Below are 9,159 nucleotides of genomic sequence, written 5' to 3'. Positions count from 1 at the left end.
GCGCTCAGCCACCGTCGGCCAGGCTTCTAAAGCGGGCGTGTCTCCTCTAGTGATATAACTCATTGATTTACGAGTGCATTTTGTTTCAATAAAGTTGGGAAAATGACAAAAAAAAAAACGAGCACATTTTGTCACGTTGATCAACGCGACAACAAGAGAACTTTATGCCAAAGAGATTTTATCCATCAGGAGCTGAAAAAATATGAAGAATTTAAACATCAGTGACAAGGTAAGTTTGGAGGATGTTGGGGCCGAATTCTTCTCTTGCCTTTCTATGCAGCTGCGCGATTTACCTAAATACTAATCAATCCGAGGTGAAGATTGCACAAAACTATCCCGTTTTGTCCTAATTTCCAATGGAAAATTAGAAAATAATTCTGATACCCAAGTTTCCAAGATGAGGTCAGACATGACCTTCCAGAGAAAAGTAAATAATGACAACGGTGGCTGATAAATGTTTAAACTCACGTTATCGTATTTTTTGCTAACACAGATTTAGTGCGATCTGCATTTTCCGGTTTATGTCAGTATAAAAATGCTGTTTATCTGTAATACAGCCAGGTAGTCTGACTTTTTCAACAATGATTGTGTCTTAAAATCTTGCATTAGCGTGGAATATGGAGAATCAAAACTGCCAAATACAAACAGGAAATACATTTTCTCATTTATAAATGACGAACAAAATAAATGTACTAATTGTAAAATTATGAACATACAAAATAATAATAAAGAAGTGTATAAATGTGTATATTTCCATTAATACTCAAATTAGTGATCACATGTATTATTTATAAATGGGTATATTTATTTCTTATTTGTATTTTGCGTTTTGGTTTTACATAATGATGATGTTTTGCACAGTTCCTTCTCAGCTGACAGTTTCTTCTGCTCTCAAAAAGTATCAAATAGTATTGGAGGTGGTGCAGCGTCCCCATCCCAAGATGTTCCTGACATCACTGAAGATGTCATCTCAGGTAACTTTAATAGCATATAAAGTATTTTAAAAAACAGTGTCTGCATAACCCCTTTTTTCATAAAGAGTAGCTGAAGAGAATGAAGTCCCAAATTGTTCATATTTAAATAAACAAATATGACCTCATGCAAATATACAATCAAACAATCAATCTCTCATAAATATATAAAAAGATCATGAAATTGTGAAAAACCTGCACACAGATTTTAAATGAGCCAGTAAACTATTATTAGTATTCTTATTTTATTAGCTTTATCATTGATTCTTGTATAATAATAATGCTTCTTTTTTAGCTGCAGAAGAAACTCCTGTCACCACATCTTCTGTTGAAAGGGAAAACGTTGATGCTGCTGCTGGTAAGTTTGGTCCAGCTGAACGGCCAACCACACACTCTGATCCAGTAAGAATGGATTTGGTGCAAAGAAGTCCTTTTCAGACAGATAAAGACTCTGACTTTCCAAAATCCCCATCATTGAGCTGTTGTGTTCTTTATTTTGGATTGTTTTACCGTTATTTGATTTTCTATTAAGTTTCTGTTTTTAATGAGTTGGAGTTTTGTGAATGTCATTTGTTGAGTGCCTAATGTTACATTAAAAAATATATATCTATATACATTTCTCATTCATATTTTTTTCTTCTCACTTTTAATTTTTTTGGCACCAGTAAATGTGCATCCAACATGCAAGCAATAAACTGTATTCAATTCTTCAGCAGCAACAATAATACATTCACAAAATGAAGTAATAGAGAGATCTCATTTATATTACAATAACAGTTGCATTTTGTTGGTGCTGCTCATCATTTAGAGGGCCCACAAATAAAATTTGCCTCTGCTGTCAATCAGACAGACCTACGCATCACCACGACGCTCCGCCACCCCTTTTACACTTTGTGCCATCAGCCAGACCACACCAGACAGTGTGGTCAGGCCTGGAAGTTCTCATCAAAACGTCTGAACTTCCTGTGATCAGCGATGATATGTGAAGTTGCTCCACAGTCGACCATCTAATGTCTGCTCCCTCGCTCACTCGGAAAGCGAACTCCTTCTCCTGGTTTATCGTCTCGCAGCAGGCTTTGTTTGCGTCATCTCGTCCTCTGCGCTGTCAGCGTCTGCAGGTGCTGTCCCGGTACGTGCTGCTCTTGCACAAGCTGCACCACAGTTTGCGCTGGCAGGTTCTGGCCAGGTGTCCCTACAGGCCGCATCTGAAGCATACAAAGTCCTTTGTCGCCGTCTCTGCTCCTCGCTCACCTGGGCTGGCAGGTCTCCCTCTGGTGCACGCGGGGATTCATCACGTTGTCACCCGCTGCAGTCGCGCGCATCTTTTCAGTGTCCTCACAGCTCCGTAGCTTTGTTTTAAACTTTGCAAATGAAATGGTCTCATCCTGTTGTGTCACATGGATTGCAAATGGTTGGAATGACTCAGGTAGCCCCTTAAGGACCATGGCAACCAGCAGACCATCGCTCAGGGTTTCACCGGCGTTTCTCAAGGCCGTGATCGCTGTCTCAGCGCCGATTATATATTCTGTCACGCTTTCATTGTCCGGCTTTTTCAGTGAAGTCAGTTCAGTATAAAGACTGATGATACAAGGCTTTCCTTTATTTTGGCAGGTGTCTCTCAGGATCTGTAGCGCCTTGCGGCCGTCATCTGCTGAGTCACGCATCACCAGCGACAGGCTCTTGTCATCCAGAAACTGGATCAGTTCAGCACATGCCTCCGCATTTTTAGCTGGATCTTCATCGTCATCATCAGGGTCAGGCGCATTCAGAATGGCGTCTTTCAACCCTTGTACTCGAAGGTGACCCAAGAACTTGGTTTCCCATAGGTCATAGTTCTTCTCATCTCCGTCGAACAGAAGCCGGGACCAGCGGCTTGTATCAGCTGTTCGTCTGCTCACTGTGTCGACTTCCTCACAAAAGTGGAAAACACACTTTATAGTCTCAGGCGTCTCCTGGCCCATATCCTGTTAGCAGGTTGGTAACTGCACTGCGGTGCGGTGCTGCTGTAACTGGGTGGAGTTTTCTGCTCTGCGTTGTGTTCCAGTGAATAAAAGACCACGCTTGGATGCTGAATCAATCTCTTTTAATCTTGGTTAACAGAAAACAAAATTTCACAATGCTGTCCAGAGTTTCTTCTGTGTTTTTCCCCCTCGGCCAGAGCTCGCAGCAGTCTCAGTGCGCATTCTCATTAGCACGTTCCCCCAACAGCATGTAAAGTAACACAAAAAGAACATGATAAAATGAGAAAACTGCACCGTAACTGGTTGACAGAAAAAAAAATGTAATTAAATAGAAAGCGCCATACTTTAGTGAGACAGAGTCGGACATTTTAATGACGGCGTATGAAGATTATACTCCCATCAAAAAAGTAATATGGCTGCATCATCAGCAAAAGAAAGAGTTCCTGCTTGGAGAAAAAGAACAAAGTAAACACACAAGTTTCTATCACACGCTTCACCAAAGCCTCCATCCACCCATGATCAACTTTCAGGATGTGAACCAACGCTCTTTTAAGGAAAAAAAACAAACAAAACACTTTTGGTGAAGCAGCAGCAACTGGTGATGTGAGGTCGTCAACTGTCAATCAAACTTCAGCTTCAAGGTTCCACTGATGGAGATGAAAGGAACCAGAGCTGCTGCTATGGAGACAGTAGAGCAAGAAGGTGCTGGTTCAAATCTCAGAAAGCACCAGATGGAGGAAAAATGGTGATCGACAAAGTGCTGACTGATGTACAGAATAGTGCGATGGAACTGACTTGCTCTCCAAAGCAGAGAAGCGCTGGTTCAATTCCCCGTCTCAGTTTTTTTGTTGTTGGTTTTTGCCGCTCCTTGACAGTCATCAGCTCAAAGGAACAAAGCAACGCAGTTCTGCTGTAGACAGATTAGCACAGTGGGTGTGTTTCTGTCCTTGAAGCGGGAAAGTGCAGGTTCAAGTCCCAGTCAGGGACATGGAGGTGTTCAGTCGCCTCACAATTCAAGCTGCGGCTAGGAGGAGTCAGGACGCCAGGAAAGGGGGGCTTCATCTTTGCCCCCCACCCACCCACCCTGAGGAAGGAGGACCAGGAGAAGAGGATCCCAGAAGAAGATGTGCATTTAGATAGATCCATGAAGAATGCAGCTTGGATGTGTGGAGGGTCTGCATACTGTAGATGCAGGTAGAGCAACACCTGTAGGTGGCAGCAGGTGGTGTGAGGAGAGGGATGAAGGGTGTAAGTTAAAACTTTTATTTTAGACTATTAGTTTAAATTAGCAACATTTTTAGCTGTATATTTCTACAAATGATAATATAGTACAAGCACCAACTTTTCTTTTGAGTTAGTTTTTCGAGTTAGAAACACAAGATTTAGAAAGTATAGTACCATAATGTAGTGTTATAATGTAGTGTTTGTAGCATAAAAGGTACTATCATGATCTTGTTGCTGCTTCTAGGTATAAGAAAAATCTACACCCCCCTGTTGTACACAGTCTAGTTGGTTTAGCCCTCCTGTCAGTTCTAGTCTTCTAGGTACCTGTCTCACTACCAGTTAGCTGTAGCTCTAATATCAACCTTCATCACCTATCTTATCACACAGAAGTCGTTGATCTCCAACCAGACTAAAGATGAAGCCATCCCCTTTCCCAGCATCCCTGACTCTTCCTCAACCCAAGCATTAGTTGTGATGCAGCTAGCCAGGATTTGAACCTGCACTCTCCTGCTTCAAGGACAGAGACACTCCCACTGTGCTAATCTGTCTACAGCAGAACTGTGTTGCTTTGTTCCTTTGAGCTGAACACGCTCCACATGTTTCAAAAATCAACAAGCAGGTTTAAAGACACAGACATACTTCCTAAGGCACCCTTATTCTAACTGGGAATTGAACCAGCACATTCTCACTGGAAGCGCAGAGACACTGCCACCACACTACTCTATCTGCATCAGAGCAGGGATTCTGGTCCATGAAGGATCTTCACGCAAAGTCAGCTTTCATAGCGACAGTTTGTCAACGAGTCGGGTTGGAACCAGTCACTCCCACTGCACTATTTAAAGCACCACACAGGTCCCAAAAATTTTCTTTATCAGTTTTTAAACTAATTTGACATGACATGACAGTTGTTTAACTTACTGGTACATCCTTTTATCCGTTTGTAACGTCACACTTAAACATGAAACAAAGTCAAAGAGATTTCATCATTACACAGAACATTCTTCTAATGTTTTATTGCTGCTTTAGCTATAAAAAATGCCCTTATAAACTTACTTTGTAAAAATTTCAAAACATTTAAGGCACGACAAAATGTCGAAAGCTTTTATCAATTTAGTGTCTATCCATCTTCAGAACCGACTGAATCCTTTTCAGGGCCACATAGTTGCTGGAGCCTATCTCAGCTGCTTTTGGGCAAAGGCAGGATACGCCACGAAAAAAAACTCCCTTTTATGTTTTTGCTTGATGCTAAATGTGGGTAATTTTAGAGCCAAAGAATATGCATTTATTTTTGATCCATATTTATAGGCATTAAGGGATTAATGCATTGTTTTTGTCTATTATTCAGGATATATACTTATTTATTTACCTTCTGTCATGGTATATTTGGGATGCACGAGCAGCATTCCAAGGAAACGGATATCCAATCTGTTTTGGAAAGGTTCTGAGGGTATGCACGGATTTCAGGCAGCAACACCAGCTTTACATGTCAAAATGTAAATTGTTTTCGCAATTCTACTCACAAATATCATGAAACACTCCAAAACAGTTTTTGGAGGTTAACTGTATATATTTCATACTGAAAGCAGTTTAAAAAACATATTAGTATCCAGTTGTTCTCAAATAAAACACTTAAAATTTTACTTCAGTTCAAAGTTTGTTTTTTTTACTTGCTGGTATTTGCATTAAATGACATTCCAAACAACTCCTTTTTTTCCAATTTTATTTGAGATGTATGTACAGAATATGCAAAATTTGCTGAACAATAAGTAAAAGAAAAACAGAAGAATTTATATGAAAATTACAGGCAAAAACATTTGTATTAAAAGATAAACAATTTTTAGTTTCCTCACAAACCAACAAGGGTTTTATTTAATTCACACAAAGAATAGAGGATTAACTCCTGAGGACCAGACTGTGTGGACAACCTAGCAGCCCCTCCCTGAAGCTCTTAAATTTTAGTTCAAGTTGGAGACTTATGTCATAAATAACCGGAAGACAAAAACGATTTTTAGAATGTTCTCTAAAAATTGTGTAAAGAGAAAAATGGCCGTCCCTGGTACACATGATGCACTGTCCCCTAATGGGTTAGTGCGGGGGTCGACAACCTGCTGCTCAGGAGCCGCATGTGGCTCTTTAGCGCTGCCCTAGTGGCTCCCTGGAGCATTTTCAAAAATGTTTGAAAATGTAAAAAGATGGGGGAGAGAAATATATTTTTTGTTTTAATATGGTTTATGTAGGAGGAAAAGCAAGACACAAACATTCTTAACGTTTTCCAATGCTGTAAGTGTAGAATAAATATTAAATTTCAACATTGATAGCCTGCGACACACGTTTCTACCAGCAGGGCAGCGTTCTAGGCAGGTGGCTGATGGAAATGAACCACCGTCAGTTCCGTGCATAGCTTTGTAACAATTCACCCTCCACTCAGCGAGGGGAAAGTCACAACGCCGTTCTACGGCTGGGGCATTAAATATCAAGACAATCTGCTCTCTAACATTTCCAAGAAAAAACTCATTACAGTTTGTTTGTGCAGCCGTGGATTGTGTGAGCGTGACAAACGTACATTAAAAACTTCGCCCAACACTCAAACACCAAAAACCCAATTTTCCCAAATACACAAAATATTCAAAAACCCTCAATTCAAACCCAAGTCCCGCAGTTTTGCTAGCAAAAAAAAAAGAAATGTTCAGGAGGAGAAATGAGTGTTCGACGGTCTCACACGTTTGGTGGGAGGCCGCTCCGCTTCACTCGCTGGAACGCATTCCAGCCGTCAAAGAAGCTGGCACAGAACCTCGTACCGGACGATCCGAGCTCTTTGGGAAAATATATTCAGTAGGCAAATAATCCGAGCTGGGAAAGGTAATCCGTATGCGAGATTGCTTGCTGTCAGCTATGCATCCCCCCCTCCCCCGCTGCCCCGCGTCTGCTTACAAAAAAAAGGTGTGTCGCCCTCTCACCTGGCTGTCAGCTGGTACCGTTGAACCAATGGGGTGACGACAAATACAACACACGACGACAAAGTTTCATTGAAATAAAACTTTTAATTAAATAACCATGTTTTCAATCTTTACGTCATGCGCTGAAACTCATCTGTAGTGGCAACCATTACAGATGAAGCTGAGAGCGAATATTCTGATCTCCTGCTACACAACAAAGTCAGATGGCTGTCCAGGGGTGACGTTTTGCGTCACTTTGTCGTCTGTTTCAAACACGTGAAAACATTCCTGAAAAGCAAAGACCTGAACTACCCGCAACTAGAAGATACTGAGGGGCTGGAAAAACTGCACTTTTTGGTGAATATGACTGTGACAAGCCACCTAAACGAGCTGAATGAAAGTCTGCAGGCGCCGCATATGCTTGAAGCTGTTCTGTCATTCGAAAGCAAGCTGACTGTCATGGGGCATGCATGTTCCATTTTATTGTTTTGTGTTCGAATCCTCAAAATAAAAATGACATCAAAAATCAGATTTCTTTATTCCATTTCTTTAATTTTATCAAAGCAATGAAACATAATTCATTGATATTGTAATGAAGTTAAACTTGCACAACAGAGCAGTCACGTGACGCGTCGTTCTCCGCAGAATGCACTGCATGGCAAATAAACATTTAATCGTTAATGCTCATTATGTATTTGTAGCAACTTAGTCATTTTGATAGTAAGCTAATATAGCTAATACAGATACATATTGCATGTGTTGCCTTCATTTTACGGCTTAAATAGGGCTTTTCATATTTTGTGGCTCCAGACATGTTTGTTTTTTGTTTGTTTTTTCGTCCAATTTGGCTCTTTCAACATTTTGGGTTGCCGACCCCTGGGTTAGTGACTTGCAACGCTGGGATGGAGCGGTTGACTGGGACTAGGCGGGACAGTCCAAGTCGCAGCCCCTGGCTGGGTGACTTCACCGGTGGACTGTGTGACGATGAGGCGCTTTTACCAATCTGAGCTGGAATATAATATAAACATAAATATTAGCCTTCAATCTGATTACAGCAGTTTAAACAACCGAAAGAGTAAGTGTATTGATTCTCACTGAAGCTGTACCTGGTGGGTTCCACTTGGGTACTCTCCCCGCTGCTGGGCTCAAAGAGGATGAAGGCTTCGTGGAAGGGGATCTGGTGGGTGTCGGTTTGAATGTTGGAAGGCTTTTTACCGGTTTGGAAGCAGCTAAAATATTTCTTTAAATCTTAGTAACAAAAGTCAAGAGGATGGAAAACGTCAGCTGTTGAAACCTCCTGCTGCTTCAGGCTTCGTCTTCGATGGTTTCGACGGTTGTTTGTCTTTTTCAGAAGTGGGGTCTGGTTTCATTCTGTCTTTGGTGGAGACTTTGTCCTTTTTAGTCTTTGTGGGTTTCTTGACTGTGAATTCTTCATCCTCACTCTCAGATGGCTCACTGAAATCTTCATCACTTTCTGGATCTGGAAAAGCAAAGAGCTATTACACTTATGAAAACCAAGAGAACCTTTTTTTATGGAGCCGTGGAAAAAAAAGTGCTAACTGGGTGTAAGTTTGGGTTGATAGTCATCATCTTTGCGTTTTTTCACTTGAGCTGTTTTAGAAGAAGTATTCTTTGAGGCAGATGATCTGATCTCCGACGAGATTGCGTCTAAGCCTGGGACCCACAAAGAAAAAAAACACACAAATGAGTAAACTGAAAGAAAATGGCGATTAAACCAGTGTTTTTTTTTTTTTAAAGTTCGTATTTATGACGCAGAAAATTCACTGGGCGGGGTACAGTCTCCATGCTCCGCCCCTTTCTGATCATCCACCTGCAGACTAACAGATCCATGAACGTCTTTTGTTTTCCTCTTCTGAGCTGGAATCTGGATCAGAACTGGACGGATGGATGGATCTGACATTACTGCCATTTTGTTGCACCGTTAATGTTACATTGGGGGTGTGAAGGACTGTAAGGTAGCAGGAGAGGGTGTAAACGGAGAGGGGTCCCGTCCCCAACTTAGAGGTGGATTTCTAATGAACTCCTGCCGCTCTGCATAAAAGATGT

General features: G+C 41.3%; 1 long non-coding RNA gene across 1 annotated transcript; it reads right to left on the bottom strand.

Annotated features, from left to right (window-relative positions):
* Positions 1-7,889: 7,889 nt before the first annotated feature.
* On the bottom strand, positions 7,890-8,928 carry LOC110017662. Its single transcript, XR_002293143.2, has 3 exons — positions 8,653-8,928; positions 8,199-8,572; positions 7,890-8,100 (listed from the first exon to the last, which is right to left on the bottom strand). It is a non-coding gene; the product is annotated as an uncharacterized LOC110017662 (long non-coding RNA).
* Between the last annotated feature and the right edge of the window lie 231 nt (positions 8,929-9,159).

Source organism: Oryzias latipes, chromosome 23, assembly GCF_002234675.1.
Source record: "Oryzias latipes chromosome 23, ASM223467v1".
Taxonomy (NCBI): Eukaryota; Metazoa; Chordata; class Actinopteri; order Beloniformes; family Adrianichthyidae; genus Oryzias; species Oryzias latipes.
This window is presented reverse-complemented; position numbering and strand designations above follow the sequence as displayed.